Below are 21,335 nucleotides of genomic sequence, written 5' to 3'. Positions count from 1 at the left end.
TATCGATACTTGTCCCTAGTATTCTCTTTGCAGGTCCAAGATCTTTCATATCAAAAGCACCTTTTAATTCATTTTTTTTCGCTTATTCACTTCTTGTCTATCTACACTTGCAACTAGCATATCATCAACATATAACAATAAGAAAATTGAATATCTTCCTACTTCATGTCTAAAGTATACATAATGATCCTACATACTTCTTTTAAAGCAACAAGACAACATAAATGAATCAAACTTAAGGTACCATTGCCTAGGTGCTTGCTTTAGACCGTACAAGGATTTCTTAAGAAGATATACCTTATTTTCAGTTCCTTCTTTTCTAAATCTAAGTGGTAGATGCATAAAGATAGTTTCTGTGAAGTCTCCATGCAAGAATATTGTTTTGACATCCAATTGGTCCAACACCATTTTGTACTCAATAACCATTGATAATAGCATTTTGATGGAGGTGTGTCTCACTACTGGTGAGAATATTTTGTTGTAGTCTACGTCTTCTTTCTGATTAAACCCTTCAGCAACAAGCTTTGCTTTAAAACTTGGTGAATCTTTATTTTGGATATCAAGTTTGGCTTGTATATCCATTTACATCAAGCTAAAGAAACTCTAAGAGAAGAGAACCTTGAGCAGAAGCAAGATCGTCTCAATTTCCATTTTTCATTGAATGTAAGTTTTTACAGTAAATAAAGAACAAGATATGCATTTACATAAGAAAAATTAAGATTTCAGAAACCCATACCTTTGAAAACTATCTTCAAGAATCCCTCAAACAGTATACGAACACCTTGAAGACTTTCTTCAAGAATTCCTCGATCAGTATACAAAACTACTACAATGATTTCCTTGGTATTCTCAGGGAGAGAACCCAAGCGTGGTGGGCTCCAACTATTTTGGAATGAGGGAAATTAGATTTGACTAGAGAGGAAGAATAGTCGAGAACCTTCACCAACAACTCTAAAAACATAGAACTATTTCTATCTTTCTCACAATGTGTGTCACACTGAAGAAGGAGACTCTCTCCTATCTTTCTAAAAGCCAAAATTGTTGCAACCACCCACGTAAGAAAAGATGGGGAGGGAGTTAATTTTAAATAAAATAATATTGAATATATATATGATAACTAACGTATCATATCATATATATTAAATTATATATTATATCAAATATAACATATAATCTATAGTTTTAATATTGTATCATATATAATATAACCTACAGATTCTTTTCTCTCTTATATGACATTTAATATAAATCACATTTATATTAAATTTAATAATTATGAATCTTATTCATATTAATAATATTTGAATCATATTCAAATATTTATTTCCTCTCACTAAAGCTATAATGTATCAAATACATTATAATAATTATATCACATACGATTAAAATAACTTAATTATATCATATACAATTAAATCCCTCTATTAATTTGAATAATTCAAATTAATCCAAAAACTGATTCTCATTTAATTCTATTGAGTTACCAAGGGGACTTCATGAACCTGTAGCTTGAAGTTCCAATGCTACTTGAATAATTAATCAAACTCTATAATTAAATTATTCCCCATTCGTTAACTGTCGGGCACTCCACTAAAGACTGACAGCTGCACTCTTAGCAATATAGATACATTTTTGTATCCATTGGATATAACCAATCCACAGTACGATGACCCTTCACAAATTGCTCGTAAGTACAGCTAGGCCAAAATTACCGTTTTGCCCCTGTAGTAACATCTAACTTCTTAAGTACCACTGATCCCTCTAATGAACAATAGAACATAGTCCAACTATGACTAAACTTCTCTTGGGCCAGAAGAGGGTGTGACGTCACATTGTTCAAGCCCCAGAATCAACCCTTAAGGAAGAAATTTATCTACTTACCCCAACCTTGGGGAAGGAGTGATTTCCTTCTTATGTAGTTGTGTTTGCAGCTCCCCAATTAGACGAATTCCCAAAATGATATGCCTGTTGAGTCGGCGATCTAGCCATTCTCACCCATACAAATTAAAGGACCGCTCTCATAGGGAGGAGTTCACAACTCACTTAGGATTCAAGTCATATTACCTATGATCATCCTGGAAATATAAGTCTCTATTATGAACGGCGTTACCTAATGAGACTAAACATTTCGTGGTCTGATCTTATACATTCCTTTGTATAGAATATCATCGCTCACATGTCTATACATAAATGATTGGGATCATATCATTTGTAGCACGTTACAACATTTGTAACACCTACAAAGAGGACCATACTCATAGTGTCACCAGGATAAGGTACCCAACCTTATCCATCTACTAAAGACCATTTATGTTATTGGTGGTAGTGCAAGCGCACGGGTCAAATTATAATGTAGTAAAACGGTCAAAGGACCAAGTATTGTCCTCTGAGGAATTAGTTTGACTATTTTAGCTATTCAAAGACTCTTCTAAATTTATTTAGGGGACCAGACTGTGATAAGAATCTAACTAATCTAATTCTAAAAAGTAAGAAAAGATAAAACTCGGGTGAATCTAGACAAAGACACGTTCAAGGGTATAATTTTGTTAAACAAATTAATCAAATTAATTCCTTTGACCTTAGATTAATTCATGCAAATTATAGATGTAGGAGTCTTTTATCCAGGTATCCTCACTCGAGCTCAACCCTTTCTAATGACGAACCATCGACCCGAATCTCTTCTATCGCTTGACTTGCCACAACATTAAGTTCCACCATCAACAATCTCTATTAATCCCCTATCACTCTCGTGCATACTTGATTAACAGTTTAACATGCTAGATTCAACTCAACGTCTTCTCTATCGAGACAGACATTAAGTAAAGAACATTCATTTAGTGATCAGTTAATCAAAAGCATTGAGAACAAACATGCTAAAATGATTATGCATAAATTCAATCCAAGAAATAACCAAATAAGTTTTCGCAATCCATAAAACTAGATCAACACCTTAGAAACACAAATCAGTTACTCATGGTTACAACACAAATATAGACCATTCATGAGGTTTCCAAACACAAAGAGCATAAAATAAAAGAGGGAACAAATTGCAAGTCGTGTTCTTGACTCTCGTCCTCGAATTCAGAATCGCAACCCAATGATCTCTTCAAATATTTGACCCTTTGATGCTCCGAGATGTTGCCTCTGTCCAGAATTACACTCCCAGGGAGGCCTCACCGAATTATCGCTTTACTCTCTCAAAACAGTCCTAAAAGTGCCTCTATTGGCCTCCCTGAGTCAAATCGGCCATAAACTGCTTATATAGATAACAGTCGCAACATTGCAACACTCCAACGTAGTGTTGCAACACTGAAGGTAATTTCATCCATAGTGTAGCATTGCAACGCTGCCCCGTTTTCATGAGCTCTCTGCCTTGCAGCATCGCGGGGTAGCATTGAAATGCTTATTCTGAAGGAAATCGGACATGAGGATTTCCATGAGTAGCGGAAGTATCTTTCTAAATTTCAATCATATATAAACATACACAATTACAGTCACAAACGGAAACAATAGGCTATGCGCAAAATAGAAATTACAACATACTTTACTACACGATCAAGGGAAGAATTCACATACCTTTGAAGACTCATCTTCAAGATCCCTTAATCACGAATGCTCGATCACAGCAATACAGCAACACACGAATATTCGTACAACATGACCGCTACACTGCACAATCACAACGAACTTGAACAAAGCGATCACCAAGGTCATGAACACCCCGAACACTACGAACGACCTCCCTAGAACCTCGACTGTGTCGAGTTGATTATGACACCTCCAAAAAGGTTAGCTCGGTATTCTTGGCGTGAGAATCCAGAGTGTGGGCTCTGTGTAGACTTGGTTAGAGGCATAAAGTAAAGGATGACAACTGTGTAAACGATTGAGCAAGTGGGAGAGGACAAAGTCTATCGTATAGGTCAATGCCCAATCGTTTATCAAAAGCTATGTGATCGTTTGGCTAATCGTCCAGTTGAGAGTCTTTCGTATAAAAACTCTCCATGATCGTCTAGTCTATCCAAGCTGTCGTAAATCTAATTTACTTGACAACTATTGCGTGAGTAATTTTATGAGAGTGGAAATCTCAAAATAAAACCATTACTAAATTTAGGAAAATATTTTTTCTTTTATCTCATGGTTACCATGAGACCACTAATAACCTCCCACTCAATTTGTTATTAGAGAAAAAGAGATAAGTATCCAATAATTAATATTATTATAAATATAAATGATAACTAACTTACCATAATATATTATAACTTATAGGTTTAATATTTTATCTCATGAAACATATAAACTATAGTTCTTTTTCTATTTCATGGCATTTAATATAAATTTCATTTACATTAACCCTCCACTTGATGTATCTCATACACCAAACCGATCATATCATTGTTCGAAAGGTAGCAGCACGCAATGAAATAAATCAAGATCGATAAGCACTTTAATTGATTAATTTTGGCAGAAACGAAAAACATGCTCAAACAGAACTTAATGGGTTTCAAGACATACCTTTGAAGAACCGTTGAAATCTTGATTTCCAGCTACTAATTCCTCCAAATCTTTGTGCAGACCACCACAAGATCTTCCCTACTATTCTCTTGGTGCTCTAGATTAAGTTATGGGACTCAAAATAAGCTGGAATCAAATGGAACTTGAAGAATGCTTATTGCAGCAACCCAAATGAAGAACACCTTCCTCTACCCGAATTGTTCAGAAAAATTCATTCGGTTGCCATACTTCAACTTCACTCCAATCTCTTCAATATATTGCAGACTATCATGCAAAGAGATTTGTTGCATGCAGTTCATGCTTGGAATAATTGAAGGTTGAAGATAATGGGTTCTTTGTGAGTTAGTTTGAAGATGAAGATGGAAAAATCCAATTTTTCCTTTTTGCGTTTTTCTATTTTCAAAATCCAAAATTGATTTTAAAATCATATTTATTTTCTAAAATCAAAATTTATTAATTTCATAAATTACTTTTCTAATAAAATTAATAAATAATGATTTAAACAATTTAAATAATTTTAATTAATTTAATATCCAATATTAAATTAATTTTACACAATTCCACCTTCATATATTTAAATCATATTTAAATATATATTCTCCAATTTCGTTTGATTCTAATTTGAACGTTACAAATTAACTTATCACGCTACTCTAGAGCTAATCCATTTTTGAGCTAGTAGAGGGACCTCGTGGACCTATAGATGATGGGCTCCAACGATCCGAGATTAATCGGCTAAACTCATTAGACCGATCTAACCTCCATTCGTTAACTAATAGTTCACTTCACTAAAGCCCATAGTTGAACTCCCCTCATTGTAGATATATTATGTCAACTTGATATAACCATGATTAGTAAGTCAACTCTTCACAGGTTGTTCGTAATAATGGTTGGGTCGAATCTCTATTTTACCCCCAAAATTATCTTTTGTTCCTTAAGCCCCTACTGATCCCCTAATGGACAATTGTTTTGTGATCCAACCAACAAAACTGAGTCCCTCTCGAGCCAATGAGAGGGCGAGATCCCTTATTCAAGACCCAAAATCGTCACTTAAGGGAACAACTTCTCTACTATCCCTAAAAGCAGGTAGAAGTGAATTCCGTCTTGCACCCTATGTCCTTAGCTATCTATCCAGTCTTACCCCTAAAATGGGAAGTTTATTGAGTAGGTGCTGTTGAGCCAACCCTCATCTATGCAAATCTAAGGATAATTCCAAATAAACAGGAGTTCATAGTTAGCTCAGGATTAAGGTCAAGTAACCTAGGTCATCGCTTTGAAATAGTTAGTCCTAAATAGTAAACAACGTTATAAAGTAAGAATGACTGATTTCATTCTCCGATCTTGTACAAACCCTTTTGCACAAGGACACCCTCACTCCTCATGTCCTAACATGAACGTATTAGGATCACTTTGTTTGTAGCACTTTACAACTCCTTGTAACAACTATAGAGCAGGCCGCATCCAATAGTGTTACCAGAATAAGACACAATTCCCCGGCAATAGTGCCAAAAATTTGGTGGTAGCGCAAGCGGACGCGTCAAATTATAACATAGTAAAATGGTCAAGAGACCGAGTATCGTCCTCTGAGGAATTAGTTTGACTGTTTTAGCTATTCAAAGATTCTTCTAAATTTATTTAGAGGACCAGATTGTGAAGAGAACCTAACTAATCTAATCCTAAAAAGCAAGAAAAGATAAAACTGGGGTGAATTTAGAAAAGACACGTTCTAGGGTATGATTTTGTAAAATAAATTAACCAAATTAATTACTTTGGCCTTAGATTGATTCATGCAAATTATAGATCTAGGAGTATTTTATCCAGGTATCCTCTCTTGAGCTCAACCTTTTCTAATGACCCGAATCTCTTTTATCACTTGACTAGCCACAACATTAAGTTCCTCCATCGACAATCTTTATTAATCCCCTATCACTCTCGTGCATACTTGATTAACAGTTTAACATGCTAGATCCAACTCAATTCCTTCTCTCTCAAGACAGACATTAAGTAAAGAACATTTAATCATTGATCATTTAATCAAAAGCATTAAGAACAAACATGCTAAAATAATTATGCATAAATTCAATCCAAGAAATAACCAAATCAGTTTTTGCAATCCATAAAACTAGATCAACACCCTAGAAACACAAATCAGTCACTCATGGTTAAAACACAAACATAAACGATTCATGAGGTTTCCAAACACAAAGGACATAAAATAAAATAGGGAAGAAATTGCAAGCTATGTTCTTGACTCCCTTCCTCGAATCCAAAATCACAACCCAACAATCTCTTTAAATCTTCGATCCTTTGATGCTCCGAGATGCCACCTCTGTTCAGAATTACACTCCATAGGGAGGCCTCACCGAATTATCGCTTTACTCTCTCAAAATAGCCCTAAAAGTGCCTCCATTGGCCTCCCCGAATCAAATTGGCCATAAACTGCTTATATAGGTAGCAGTCGCAGCGTTGCAACACTACAATATAGCATTGCAACGCTGAAGATAGTTTCATCCGTAGCGCAAATCACTAGTCGTAGTGTCACAACATTGGAAGTGTTGCGATGCTGACCGGTTTTCATGAGCTTTCTGCCTTGCTGCGTCGCGGGGCAGTGTTGTAATGCTTATTCTGAAGGAAATCAGACATGAGTAGCGGACGAATCTTTCCAAATTTCAATCATATATGAACATACACAATTACAGTCATAAACGGAAATAATAGGCTATGCATAAAACATAAATTATAGCATGCTTTACTACACGATCAAGGGAGGAATTCACATACCTTTGATGGCTCATCTTCAAGATCCCTTAATCATGAACGCTCGATCACAGCAATACAACAACACACGAACGTTCGTACAACACGACCGCTACACTGCATGATCATAGCGAAGTCGAACAAAGCGATCATCAAGGTCATGAACACCTTGAACATGCAAACAAGATCCACAGAACCTTGACTATGTCGAGTTGAGTATGAAACCACCAAAAAGGTTACCTTGGTATTCTTGGTGTAAGAATCCAAAGTGTGGACTCTATGTGGACCTTGTTAGAGGCAGAAACTAGAGGATGACAATCGTGTAAACGATTGAGCAAGTGGGAGAGGATAAAGGCTATTGTAAAGGTTAATGCCAAATCGTTTATCAAAAGCAATATGATCGTTTAGCTAATCGTCCAACTGAGAGTCTGTCATATAGAAACTCTCCATGATTGTCTAGTCTATCCAAGCTGTCGTTTAGTAAATCTGATTTACTTGACAACTATTTCGTGAGTAATTTTCCGAGAGTAGAAATCTCAAAATAAAACCATAACCAAATTTAGGAAAATATTTTTCCTTTTATCTCACGGTTACCATGAAACTACCAATAATCTCCCACTCAATTTGTTATTAGAGAAAAATAGATAATTATCCAATAATTAATATTATTATAAATATAAATGATAACTAACTTACCATAATATATTTATAACCTATAATTTTAATATTTCATCTCATGAAACATATAAACTATAGCTCTTTTTCTATTTCATGGCACTTAATGTAAATTTCATTTACATTAACCCTCCACTTGATGTATCTCATACACCATACCAATCATATGATATATAATCGAATTACCTCTTGTTAATTTGAACATTTCAATTCAACACCAAGAACTGATCCTCAGCTTGAATCCATTGAGCTACCAAGGGACCGGTATGTGAATAACTGACTAAACTCTTTAGTCACGAGATCCACCATCCGTTAACTATCAGGCACTCCACTAAAGACTGACAGCTGAACTCTCATTACTACAGATATATTATGTGTCCATCTTAACCAACCAATAGTTTAACAACCCTTCACAAACCGCTCGTAAGTACAGTTGGGCCAATAATCGTTATGCCGCTATAGTTACATCTAACTCCTTAAGTACCACTGATTCCTCTAATGAACATAAGTCATAGTCCTACTATGACTGAGTCCTCTCTTCTAAAGAGAAACTGTGGCCATTATGTTCAAGCCCTGGAATCAGCCCTTAAGAGAGCAATATATCTACTTACCCCTACTTCGGGGAAGGAGTGAATTCCATCTTGTGTAACTGTGTTCCCAGCTTCTAAATCAGACAAGTCCCCCCAAAATGTAGGCATGTTGAGTTGGCAATCTGGCCACTCTCACCCATACTAATCAAAGGACTGCCCTCAAAGGCAGGAGTTCCCAAAACACTCGATATTGAGGTCATGTCACCTATGGTCGTTTAGGTGAGATGTAAGTCTCTAGTATCAACGACATTATATATAGAGACGAATCATTTCGTGGTCCGGTCTTATACAAACTCTTTGTATAGGGCACGCCCACTCGCATGTCTCCACATGAATGGTCAGGATCTACCATCTGTAGTAGTTTACAACACTTGCAAACCTCTACAAAGTGGGTCGTATCCGTAGTGTTACCAGGATCAGGTATCCCACCTTAATCCTTATACTACAGACTTATTTAGGTTATCACTTAAGGCATGATCCACTTGTATATCTCATATACATGCTTAAGTTTACTTAAGATAACCATGGAACTTTGTTTATTGGATATGAGTAAATGCCAAAATGAAATAACACATACCTTATTCATAAACAATGTGGATAATTACAAATAAGGAGACTCCGGGAGAATTAGGACACCAATCCCAACAATCTCCCACTTGTCCTAATGCCTCGGGAGACTAATGTACAATACAATATAAAATACATATGAAATATACAATAAACTAGGGCATACCCTAGTATCATTTCCCACTTGCCCTAGACAAGATGCCACATGTCCCACAGACCCAGACTCTCTAGGTGACCCTCGAACAATTTAGCCGTGAGAGCCTTTGTAAAGGGATCCGTGATAACTTGTAGAAATACAAGTTATTTATGCTGTTTATTTAGATCTTGCGGTTAAAAGAGAGGAAAATTACGTCAATTGTATGGAAATTGGCTAAGAAACGCAAGAATTATATTTTGTCGTCAATACACCCACTGACACCATCGAAATGGTAGAAAAGAATATTTCAAGTCTGTTTTGCAGGAAATCAAGTCACCGTATGCGTTCATGGCTTTAGAGAAAAAGATTAATGCATCTACGTCGCATTGCGCCCATCATTCAGGAATGAATAGACGATCAACGCAATGGCGGCACATGCGACAATCGATCAAGAGCTTTACGATCAACGCAACTTCAACCGCATGCGGTAATAAAAAACAACACCGTATGCATGCAAACGATCAAAGATGCAAAAAAAAAAACGCAATTACGGAGGATCCAGACGCGTGTACAACTGACCGTTGTGCATTTCTGACAGGATTGATTGCGTAACAGAAGGAATATTCATTCCACCATTTCCGGAGCTGCCATAACAATAAAATGGGGTCCACAAGTCAAAGAGTCAAAGCTGAATCTATAAATAGCCTCTGAAATTCCAGAGCAAGATATACTTGATACGGGTATATTTTGATATTTGTATATTGAGAGAAAGACTGGTCTAAGTGCTGATCAGAGAAGATCCAGGAAGATTTAAGAGACAAGGCTGAGAGGTGAGTCTCAGGGAAAATCCTTTCAATCCCCGCCGTGAAGCTCTGTACCAAGGTCACTTCTACCAGACGAGCAAGCCTGAGAAGGAAGCTCTTCCTTCCATTCACTCCATTCACCAGCAAGAAAATCCACCGTCCAGATCTGTGTCAAGACGTTGGCACTCTTATGAATTTGTTTCTATCTTTTATCATCAATTGTATTCATCTTCTTAATCTCTATCATTCACACCATGTATCAGACGCTAAATATTAGTATTGAATGTCATGATCATTTTCATCTCCATCTTTCTGTCTATTTTCGTTCCTCCATTAATCACTTTCTCCATGTTGTTTTCTTAATCCCTTGGTAATTAGAATGAATTAAACAAGTAAATTAATTTGTGCTAAAGAAATAAAGATGTTTAGCTAAAGCATGCTAGACGACATCTTCACCTGTGAGAGCAAAATTGAAGATGCCATTCTGCCTGTCGAGAGAAGGTTAGAAGAATGCATTAACTAAAGCGGGAAGTACTTCCAGAGATGGAAGCAACCTTGCGCTCATTACATTCATCCTTGTTTCACCACAGAGATGTGGGAACGCGGCCGATCACCGAGAGGTGTACGCCAAGGGGAAAGTGGAACCGCAGTTAAATCTTTAACGCAATTAATGAACTTGCGATGTTTATAACAATTACCCTTTCTATTTCTGTTTCATACATAAAGACTTGCCACCACATAACACGACCCTTTATATAACCTTCACAGTCAGTCTCAATCTCAGTATCACGTATCAGTATCTTGTATCTTGTATCATAATAGCTTAGGTCTAATTTTATCGCATTTTATTTTATTATCACAACTTTACTTTACCGCATAATTTTACTTTATCGTAATTTTAAATACCTGTACACACACACTTTTTATTAATTGAAAAAACCCCGATCGCATATATCACAAATGTAACGCATTAACTACGTAATCCCTGTGTTCGACCTCGGATCACTCCGAGAAACTTGCAGTGGAATTATACTTGGTTCCAACACAATGAAACTTGTGACAACGCATAGTATACTACAAGCATTTCATTAATAATGCATACATCTAGAAGTAGTATCGTATATCATCTCATCATCATTTTATGCACTAACAAGTTGATCGATGTACAAAGCTTGAGACAAGGCTAACCTCTTGTTCTTACGATCTCGAATGATCTGGATCCCTAGAATATACTGTGCCTCACCCAAATCTTTCATTTGGAACTGGGCAGCTAGCCATTTCTTAATGTCGGTTAGATATTGATAACTGGTAGAAATACAAGTTATTACAGCTCAAACAAGTAAAACAATGAGAGAATGCGATGGTAAAATAAGCAATATCATGTCCAAAAATTGCTAAACTGAAAGGAATTGCGATTGCAACTGCCCATTGCATAAAAGCAGTTATTTTACTTATTTTGTGCAAGAAAAATGCGATGGCACAAGTGAAATTGCGACCCAAAGGCGTCAGCGCGCTTGAAGATTGTGATCGCAAGCCATGTGCTCGTATGCAATCGTGAGAAGGTCCTTAAAAAGGTGGCCGCATAAAGATTGCGCATCAAGGTGACAGTATAATAAAACGTGATGAAACGAAAAGCTGATAATGGTCGAATCCGAATTTAGTTCACAAGCTGTTAAAAGCCACACTATAGCAAGTACACTCAACTTTCGGTGACCAATAATCGGCACTTCAGAACAGAGGAATTAATGCCGCCCATCATTGCAATCATTAGCAAGAAAGGCTGCTTTACCTTGAGCTCTATAAATACCGAAGGTGTAACGACCCGACCCCCTAGGACTTAGGTTAGATCGTTACTAAAATAACTGCATGCATAAAATTTAAAACGACGCTCAGTTATGTTGAAATAAATGTTAATTAAACAAGAGAAGTTCAAAAGACATTTATTAAATGCAATTGTTAAAACAATAATATGGTACCCATAATTCGTAAAGACTATTAAAAGTATATAAAAGAAATAATCCGTAATAATAAGTTTAAGACAGTAAAACTAAACATAAAAAAAAATAAGGACTCTAAATGTCATGATGCGGAAGCGTCAAAACTAGTCCCAGTGGCACGATCATGAATTCCGCTGCGCCATCATCGGTGCATCTCTATCTTTACCTGAAATAACAACATGAAAAAGAATGAGTATAAAATATTCAGTAAGTAACCCACCACTGGGGTCAGGCTAGGCATCTATGTCCTCTAGATACCCACCTATGGCACATAAACAAATGGAACAAACGAGAGACTGAGCCCTATCCTATTGTAGTTAAGTAGGCCCACAAAACTGGTGAACCCCGAAGGAAACACAAATTGGTGAATCCCGAAGGAAACACAAATTGGTGAATCCCGAAGGAAACACAAAACTGGTGAATCCCGAAGGGAACACAAAACTGGTGAATCCCGAAGGAAACAAAAACTGGTGAATCTCGAAGGAAACAAAAATTGGTGAATCCCAAAGGAAACACAAACTAGTGAACGTCTAACTAATCAATGAGGATAGTCACACAGTCTCAACGTTCTAAGAATCAACATTGTACAATTCTGGAACATACATGAAAATCCTTGATACCATGGCTCCATCACATACACATGATTATTGACAATATATCATACTACATTCATGTATACCTTACATCATAATCCCACAGCATGCAAGTATGCCTCAACACCAACAGATCAGATATCAACATATGAAAACACATACCCTCACATACTAACGATCAAGTGCCTAGGTGTATCTTTAAACAAAATAGAACCCGTGCCAGAACATACTTGATTTAGATCATACTATCAGTCAACATGCTAATATTTACCATAACATACACTTATCACGCGAGCATACAAATAAAACCTGGCCCGTGGGCAGTTCCAATGGTAAGATTACTTACCTCGAAGTCAAATTTAGATATTAATCCAAGCTAATGATCTCCAACCAAATAGGTCCTTAATTGAGTCCCCTAATACATACATAATACTAAATTTTAGTCTTGGAACCAGGACCCAAACATACAAATTGAATCCAATGATCACCAATTAACTTACCCAAACGAAACTTGATCAACAAACACTCGCAAGATTTCGACTCCAAAATCTCCTCTTAGCAGATTTTAAAACTCAATGGATGACGACTTGGAACCTTCAAGAATACTTAAAATTAAACCATTCTTTAGTCCAAAAATCAATGGGTGCCCAACAACCAACAACAAGGATCATAACGTTTACCAAACTACTTGCCGAACGAACTCGAATCCGCTGGGCAACACGTTGCGCACTCTGAAGTACTCCAGTCTTGGATCTAAATCCCAAATATAATAGGTATCAACAAAAAGGAAAATCCACAATTTAATGGGCAACCCAAAACCTTCAAAACTCAATTGATCTCACTCAAAACTTACCAACATTCGTCGAAATCCGACGAACGACAGTGAATGAAGGCAGTGACCAGTGGAGATCGGCGGCTGGGCTGGACGAGCGGCGAACGAAGCTGGGTTTCTAGTCGCACGAGTCTGCAGCTGGAGAGAACGTGAAACGACGGCTGAAGCGGCGAACGAGATTTGGTTTCAGACAGAGGGACAACGGACGCGCGGATCCAGAAAGCGGGGCTGAGCTCTGCAACGATGTAGCAGGAGCGGGTTGGGTTGGCGGTGGCAGAGATGGCTCGGACCGACGTTGGGCGGAACGCTAGTGGTTGGAGGCGGCATGGTCACGAATTGCGTCGACGGCGGCTGGAGAAACGAAAACAAGGGGGGAGGCTAGGTCTTCGGTGGCACAAGGAAAAAGAAGAAAAAGAGTTGTTTTATAAATAATAATAATAATAATTTATAAGAAAATAAAATATACCTTTTATTTTATTCTTTTCCTTATTCTACTATATTTTATTAACTACCTTTCCTTTCCGAAAAGAAATTTATTCCTGTCATTAATTTTCAAGGTTAAAAATAAATTCTTCCACTTACACTGGAAATCCAAAATTCCAAAAATGCCCTCTAATAATAAAATATTAAAATTACATTAATACTAAAAAAAAAATACAGGGTGTTACATTCTTCCCTTCTCAAAGAACTTTCGTCCTTGAAAGTTCATTCCTGAAAAAGCTCCGGGTACTGGGCCTTCATCTCATCCTCTCGCTCCCAGGTAACCTCCTTGAACTGGTGATTCTGCAACAGGACTTTCACAAAAGCAATTTTTCTTGCGGCACAATGTCTTTACTTCTCGAGCGAGGATCTCTACAAGTTTCTCTTCGTAGCTCAAGTTGTCGTTCAATTGCAAGGGCTTGAAGTCAACTACATGGGATGGGTCTGTCACATATTTCCTTAGCATCGAAACATGGAAGACATTATGAATTTACAACGCTGGGGGCAAGGCCAAACGGTAAGCTACAGGGCCAACTCGTTCGAGGACCTCGAAAGGTCCAATGAATCTTGGACTCAACTTTCCTTTCCTGCCAAACCTCAGAATACCTTTCATGGGTGTCACCTTTAAAAACACTTTCACCCCAGTCTCAAATTCCAGGTCCTTACGTCTTACATCGGCATAACTCTTCTGTCTGCTCTGGGTTGTCTGCATACGAGCCCTGATCTTCTGTATGGCCTTATTTGTGGTCTGCACTAATTCAGGTCCTAACAATCTCCTCTCTCCTACCTCATCCTAACACACAAGGGACCTGCAACTCTTCCCATATAGGGCCTCAAAGGGTGACATCTCAATCGTGGACTGGTAGCTATTATTGTACGCAAACTCCATTAAGTGCAAGTGAGCATCCCAGCTTCCTGAAAACTCTATGGCACATGCATGCAACATGTCTTCCAGTATCTGATTCAATCTCTCTGTCTGCCCATCAGTCTGAGGGTGGAACGCTGTACTGAAGTTTAACCGGGTCCTCAAAGCCGCCTGGAGACTCTTCAGAAGTTAGACGTGAAACGAGGGTTTCTATCCGACATAATAGACACGGGTATTTCATGCAATCTTACCACTTCCTTCATGTATATCTATGCCCACTTATTCACTGAAAAGGTGGACCTTCCAGGTATGAAATAGCTTCGTAAGTCTGTCTACAATGACCCATTTCACAGTGAAACCTTTAACTGTCCGAGGCAACTCCACGATGAATTCCATAGACACATGCTCCCACTTCCATTCTGGTACATTTAATGGTTGTAACAAGCCTGCTGGCCTCTGCCTCGGGGCTTTCACCTGCTGGCACACCAAACACTTACTGACAAACTCCGTAACCTCTCTTTTCATATCATTCCACCAATAGTAACGTTTCAGATCCTGGTACATCTTGGTGCTGCTGAGGTGGATCGAGAATAGGGAACTATGAGCCTCTGACAATAACTCATCCTTAATGTCACTAACCTCCGACATGCATAGACGCCCCTGATAAAGGAGGCCACCTTTTGCTGACACTGAAAATTCGCTATCCTGGCCTGACTCCACTCTACGAACTCTCTCCTTCAAATAAGGGTCGTCTCGCTGTGCATCAATAATCTTCTGCCTTAGGCTTGGTTGCACCGACAACTGTGCTAATTGTGCTGTGACCTTCCCCACGACTACTGCAATTTCTGCCCTCTTCAGTTCCCTTCATAAGCAAGTCTGTCCGATAATGAGGTTGCAGATTGGGGCACCTTTTTGCTTAAAGCATCTGCCACTACGTTTGCTTTCCCCGGGTGGTACAAAATTTCACAATCATAATCCTTTACAAGTTCCAACCACCTTCTTTGCCTCATGTTTAACTTCTTTTGAGTGAAAAAGTACTTCAAACTCTTGTGGTCGGTGAAAATCTGTATCTTTTCTCCATACAAGTAATGTCTCCAGATCTTGAGAGCAAAAACCACCGTTGCTAACTCTCAGTCATACGTGGGATAATTCTGTTCGTGCTTCTTCAACTGACGTGAAGCGTAAGCAACTACTCTACCCTGCTGCATCAATACGCATCCCAACCCCTTCTTGGATGCATCACTGAAAATGATGAAACCACCTGATCTGTCCGGTACTATGAGAACTGGGGCTGAAACCAGCCTTTGCTTGAGGTCCGGGAAACTACTTTCACAAGCCTCATTCCAAACAAATGTTGCCTCCTTCCGGGTCAACTAAATTAATGGGGTGGCTATGCGAGAGAAGTCCTTCACAAACCGTCTATAGTAGCCTGCTAACCCCAGGAAATTGCGCACCTCACTGACCGTGGTTAGACGAGCCTAACCCGTAACTGCCTCCACCTTTGCGGGATCCATTGAGACACCTTCCTTGGATACCACATGCCCTAGAAAGGACACTTGCTTCAACCAAAATTCACATTTAGAAAACTTAGCATATAGCTTATTGGCCCTCAACATCTCCAAAACTTTCCGCAAATACTCCTCGTGCTCGGCCTTTATCTTGGAATAAATCAAAATATCATCAATAAAAACAATCACGAAGGTGTTGAGGAATTCCTTGAACACTCTATTCATCAGATCCATGAACACTGTTGGTGCATTTCTTAGACCGAATGACATCACTATGAACTCATAATGTCCATACCTCGAACGGAAAGCTGTCTTGGGTATGTCACTGTCCTTTATCCTCAGCTAGTGGTACCCTAACCGGAGGTCAATCTTAGAGAATACCGTAGCTTCCTGTAACTGGTCAAACAAATCATCGATCCTGGGAACGGGATATTTGTTCTTGACGGTCACCTTGATCAAGTCTCTGTAATCAATGCACAGACGTAACGATCCATCCTTCTTTTTCACAAACAAAACGGGTGCACCCCATGGTGACACGTTAGGGCGAATGAAACCCTTGTCCAACAACTCCTGCAATTGGACCTTCAGTTCCTTCAACTCTGCCGGAGCCATTCTGTACAGAGCCCTCGAAATAGGGGTTGTGCCAGGCTCCAATTCAATGACAAAATCTATCTCTCTTTGCGGGGGCAATCCGGGAAGATCTTCTGGAAACACATATGGAAAATCCGTCACTACTGGCTTCGAAGTCAAGGTAACTTCATTCTCCCTGGTGTCTATCACACTGGCCATAAAGCCCCAGGCTCCTTGGTCGAATAGCCTACTGGCCTTCAATGCGGATATCACCTTGGGTAGGACTACGGTCCCAACCTCTTTAACTTATAACTGGCTCCTATAGGAGGGTTAAAGATAACCTCCTTACGAGAGCAATCTATGCTGGCATGGTTAGCAGCTAATCAATCCATGCCTAATATAACATCAAAATCGTGCATATCTAAAATTATCAAGGTTACATCTAATGCGCGATTGGCTACCTCTACTTGACATGCTTTTATCTTTTCTGTAGCTAACATGATCTCTCCCGATGGAGTGGAAATAGACAATGTAAATGGAAACGGTTCTAAGTCTAACATGGCATGTCTCACAAATACAATAGATATAAACGAGTGTGAAGAACCAGAGTCAAACAAAACAAGAGCATGGTGTCCCAAAATGGGAAGTATACCTGTCACCACGGTGCCTGACTTCTCGGTCTCATGCCGAGTGGTAGAAAATACCTTTCCCTGTTGTTGCTGGCAGTTCGGGCCTCCCTGAAACGATCCTACGGGCTGGCTCCTATGCTCAGGCGTATTCTTCCTTGGGCATCTATCTGTCATATGTCCCTTCTGGCCACATCGGAAACAAATCCCAGAGCCGGCTAAACAACATCCCCAGTGTTGCTTACCGCAAGTGATGCATGTCGGTCTATCTTCCCTGCCATTCCCAGCCTGGGTACTCTGTTGTCCCCACTGACGTGGAGCATGTACTATGTTCTGACCCCTTTGCTGATGTTCAAGAGTCCTGTGCTCAGCCTTCCTTTTCTGCCCTGCGGAGGTCCCAATCCCGAGTGACCTCCTGTATTCCTCTCCCCCCTGGGAGTCGGCATCAATCCTCACAGCGGCTCGCAGTGCCATGGCATATGTCTTGAGATCCAAGGCATGCACCATCCCTCGCAACCTGCTCCTCAGGCCCTGGATAAATCTCTCGGTCCTTGCTGCCTCGATGGCCACTAGCTCAGGAGCAAACTAAGATAGCTTATCGAATTCTTGCTCGTACTTCTCCACTGACATAACGCCCTGCTTCAAGTTCAAGAATTCTGCCTGCTTATTGTATCGGGTGTTGGCTGAAAAGTACTTCTCATAAAAACGTTCCTTGAACTGTTCCCAGGTTGCAAGGTCACCTCCAATATCGATCATCTTTTCTGCCGAACGCCACCAGATTGTCGCGTTACCAGTCAGCATGATGACTGTGCATTGCAGTTTGTGCTCTTCCAGGCACCTCATAAAACGAAAAATTATGTCGATGGATGACAACCACAGTTCTGCCTTGGTGGGGTCCCCTAACGATCCATCAAAGGGGCGAGGGTCATACTTCCGAAAATCCCTTAAATGTTTAACCTCGAGAGACAGGCCCTGTGTGTCCTTGTCCTGCAAACGGGTTTGTCATAACGGCTCGGGTGGCACCAGTTCCTCCTGAACCTGAGTCTGGGCAGGCTGTCCTGCCATCGTGCTACGGATCAGTTCCTGCAGCTTCCTCATCAGAGCGGTTGCAACAGCTTCACTAATTCGGGCTTCCATTGCCTTTTCATCCACTTGAGTCATAGGCGGAATTGGCGCCACCGAAGCAGTCTGACTACTCCATTCTCTCTCCGCTTGCATTTCTTCTCTAACTGTTTTCCTTGTTCTACACTTAGGTGTCATGTCCTGTCATAAATTCGTACGTCAACTAACTATTTCTGGGCCTTTCTTAGACATCATGCATTTAAAACACGACATCACTATTCTCACATATGCATTGAAACTTTCATTAGTAGAACGTACCTAGCGATGACGAGGAATCCGTTGCTGGCCACGGGGACTATTTAGACTTACGTAGTAAGTCAATCTACAGAACCCAAAACATGGGCTCTGATACAAACTGTAACGACTCGACCTTCTAGGACTTAGGTTAAATCGTTACTAAAATAAATGCATGCATAAAATTTAAAACGACGCTCAGTTATGTTGAAATAAATGTTAATTAAACAAGAGATGTTCAAAAGACATTTATTAAATGCAATTGTTAAAACAATAATATGGTACCCATAATTTGTAAAGACTATTAAAAGTATATAAAGGAAATAATCCGTAATAATAAGTTTAAGACAGTAAAACTAAACATAAAAAAAAAATAAGGACTCTAAATGTCATGATGCGGAAGCGTAAAAACTAGTCCCAATGGCACGATCACGAATTCTGCTGCGCCATCGCCGGTTCATCTCTACCTTTACCTGAAATAACAACATGAAAAATAATGAGTATAAAATACTCAGTAAGTAACCCCACCACTGGGGTCAGGCTAGGTATCTATGTCCTCTAGATACCCACCTACAGCACATAAACAAATGGAACAAACGAGAGACTGAACCCTATCCTATTGTAGTTAAGTATGCCCACAAAACTGGTGAACCCCGAAGGGAACACAAAACTGGTGAATCCCGAATTAAATAAACTGCTGAATCCCGAAGGAAACACAAACTGGTGAATCTCGAAGGAAACACAAACTGGTGAGTGTCTAACTAATCAATGAGGATAGTCACACAGTCTCAACGTTCTAAGAATCAACATTGTACAATTCTGGAACATACATGAAAATCCTTGATACCATGGCTCCATCACATACACATGATTATTGACAATATATCATACTACATTCATGTATACCTTACATCATAATCCCACAGCATGCAAGTATGCCTCAACACCAATAGATCAGATATCAACATATGAAAACACATACCCTCACATACTAACGATCAAGTGCCTAGGTGTATCTTTAAACAAAATAGAACCCGTGCCAGAACATACTTGATTCAGATTATACTATCAGTCAACATGCTAATATTTACCATAACATACACTTATCACGCGAGCATACAAATAAAACCTGGCCCGTGGGCAGTTCCAATGGTAAGATTACTTACCTCAAAGTCAAAATTAGATATTAATCCAAGCTAATGATCTCCAACCAAATAAGTCCTGAATTGAGTCCCCTAATACATACATAATACTAAATTTCAGTCTTGGAACCAGGACCCAAACATACAAATTGAATCCAATGATCACCAATTAACTTACCCAAACGAAACTTGATCAACAAACACTCGCAAGATTTCGACTCCAAAATCTCCTCTTAGCAGATTTTAAAACTCAATGGATAATGACTTGGAACCTTCAAGAATACTTAAAATCAAACCATTCTTTAGTCCAAAAATCAATGGTAGCCCAACAACCAACAACAAGGATCATAACCTTACCAAACTACTTGCCGAACGAACTCGAATCCGCTGGGCAACACGTTGCGCACTATGAAGTACTCCAGTCTTGGATCTAAATCCCAAATATAATAGGTATCAACAAAAAGGAAAATCCACAATTTAATGGGCAACCCAAAACCTTCAAAACTCAATTGATCTCACCCAAAACTTACCAACATTTGCCGAAATCCGACGAACGACAGTGAAGGAAGGCAGTGACCAGTGGAGATCGGCGGCTGGGCTCGGACAGTGGGCTGGACGAGTGGCGAACGAAGCTGGGTTTCTCGTCGTGCGAGTCTGCAGCTGGAAAGAACGTGAAACGGCGGCTGAAGCGGCGAACGAGGCTTGGTTTCGGACAGAGGGGTGGCGGATGGCAGATCCAGAGGGCAGGGCTGAGCCTTGCCACGACGCAGCGGGAGCGGGTTGGGTTGGGTTGGTGGTGGCAGAGATGGCTCGGACCGAAATCGGGCGGAACGCTAGTGGCTGGAGGCTGCGTGGTCACGAATTGCATCGACGGCGGCTGGAGAAACGAAAACAATGGGGGAGGTTAGGTCTTCAGTGGCGCAAGGAAGAAGAAGAAAAAGAGTTGTTTTATAGATAATAATAATAATAATAATAATAATAATAATAATAATAATAATAATAATAATAATAATAATAAAAATAATAATAATAATAATAATAATAATAATAATAATAATAATAATAATAATAATAATTTATAAGGAAATAAAATAAACCTTTTATTTTATTCTTTTCCTTATTCTACTATATTTTATTAACTACCTTTCCTTCCCGAAAAGAAATTTATTCCTGTCACTAGTTTCCAAATTGAATAATTTCCAAGGTTAAAAATAAATTCCTGCACTTACACTGGAAATCCAAAATTCCAAAAATTCCCTCCAATAATAAAATATTAAAATTACATTAATACTAAAAAAAAATAGGGTGTTACAGAAGGCCAGTTTA

The 21,335-nt window shown here is 39.1% G+C and overlaps 1 pseudogene; it reads right to left on the bottom strand.

The window, feature by feature from the left end:
- Positions 1–13,314: 13,314 nt before the first annotated feature.
- LOC150037604 (uncharacterized) lies at positions 13,315–20,877 on the bottom strand (annotated as a pseudogene).
- Positions 20,878–21,335: the final 458 nt, after the last annotated feature.

This window comes from Benincasa hispida, chromosome 2 (assembly GCF_027475165.1).
Source record: "Benincasa hispida cultivar pf3 chromosome 2, pf3_genome.v1.1, whole genome shotgun sequence".
NCBI classification, from domain to species: domain Eukaryota; kingdom Viridiplantae; phylum Streptophyta; class Magnoliopsida; order Cucurbitales; family Cucurbitaceae; genus Benincasa; species Benincasa hispida.
This window is presented reverse-complemented; position numbering and strand designations above follow the sequence as displayed.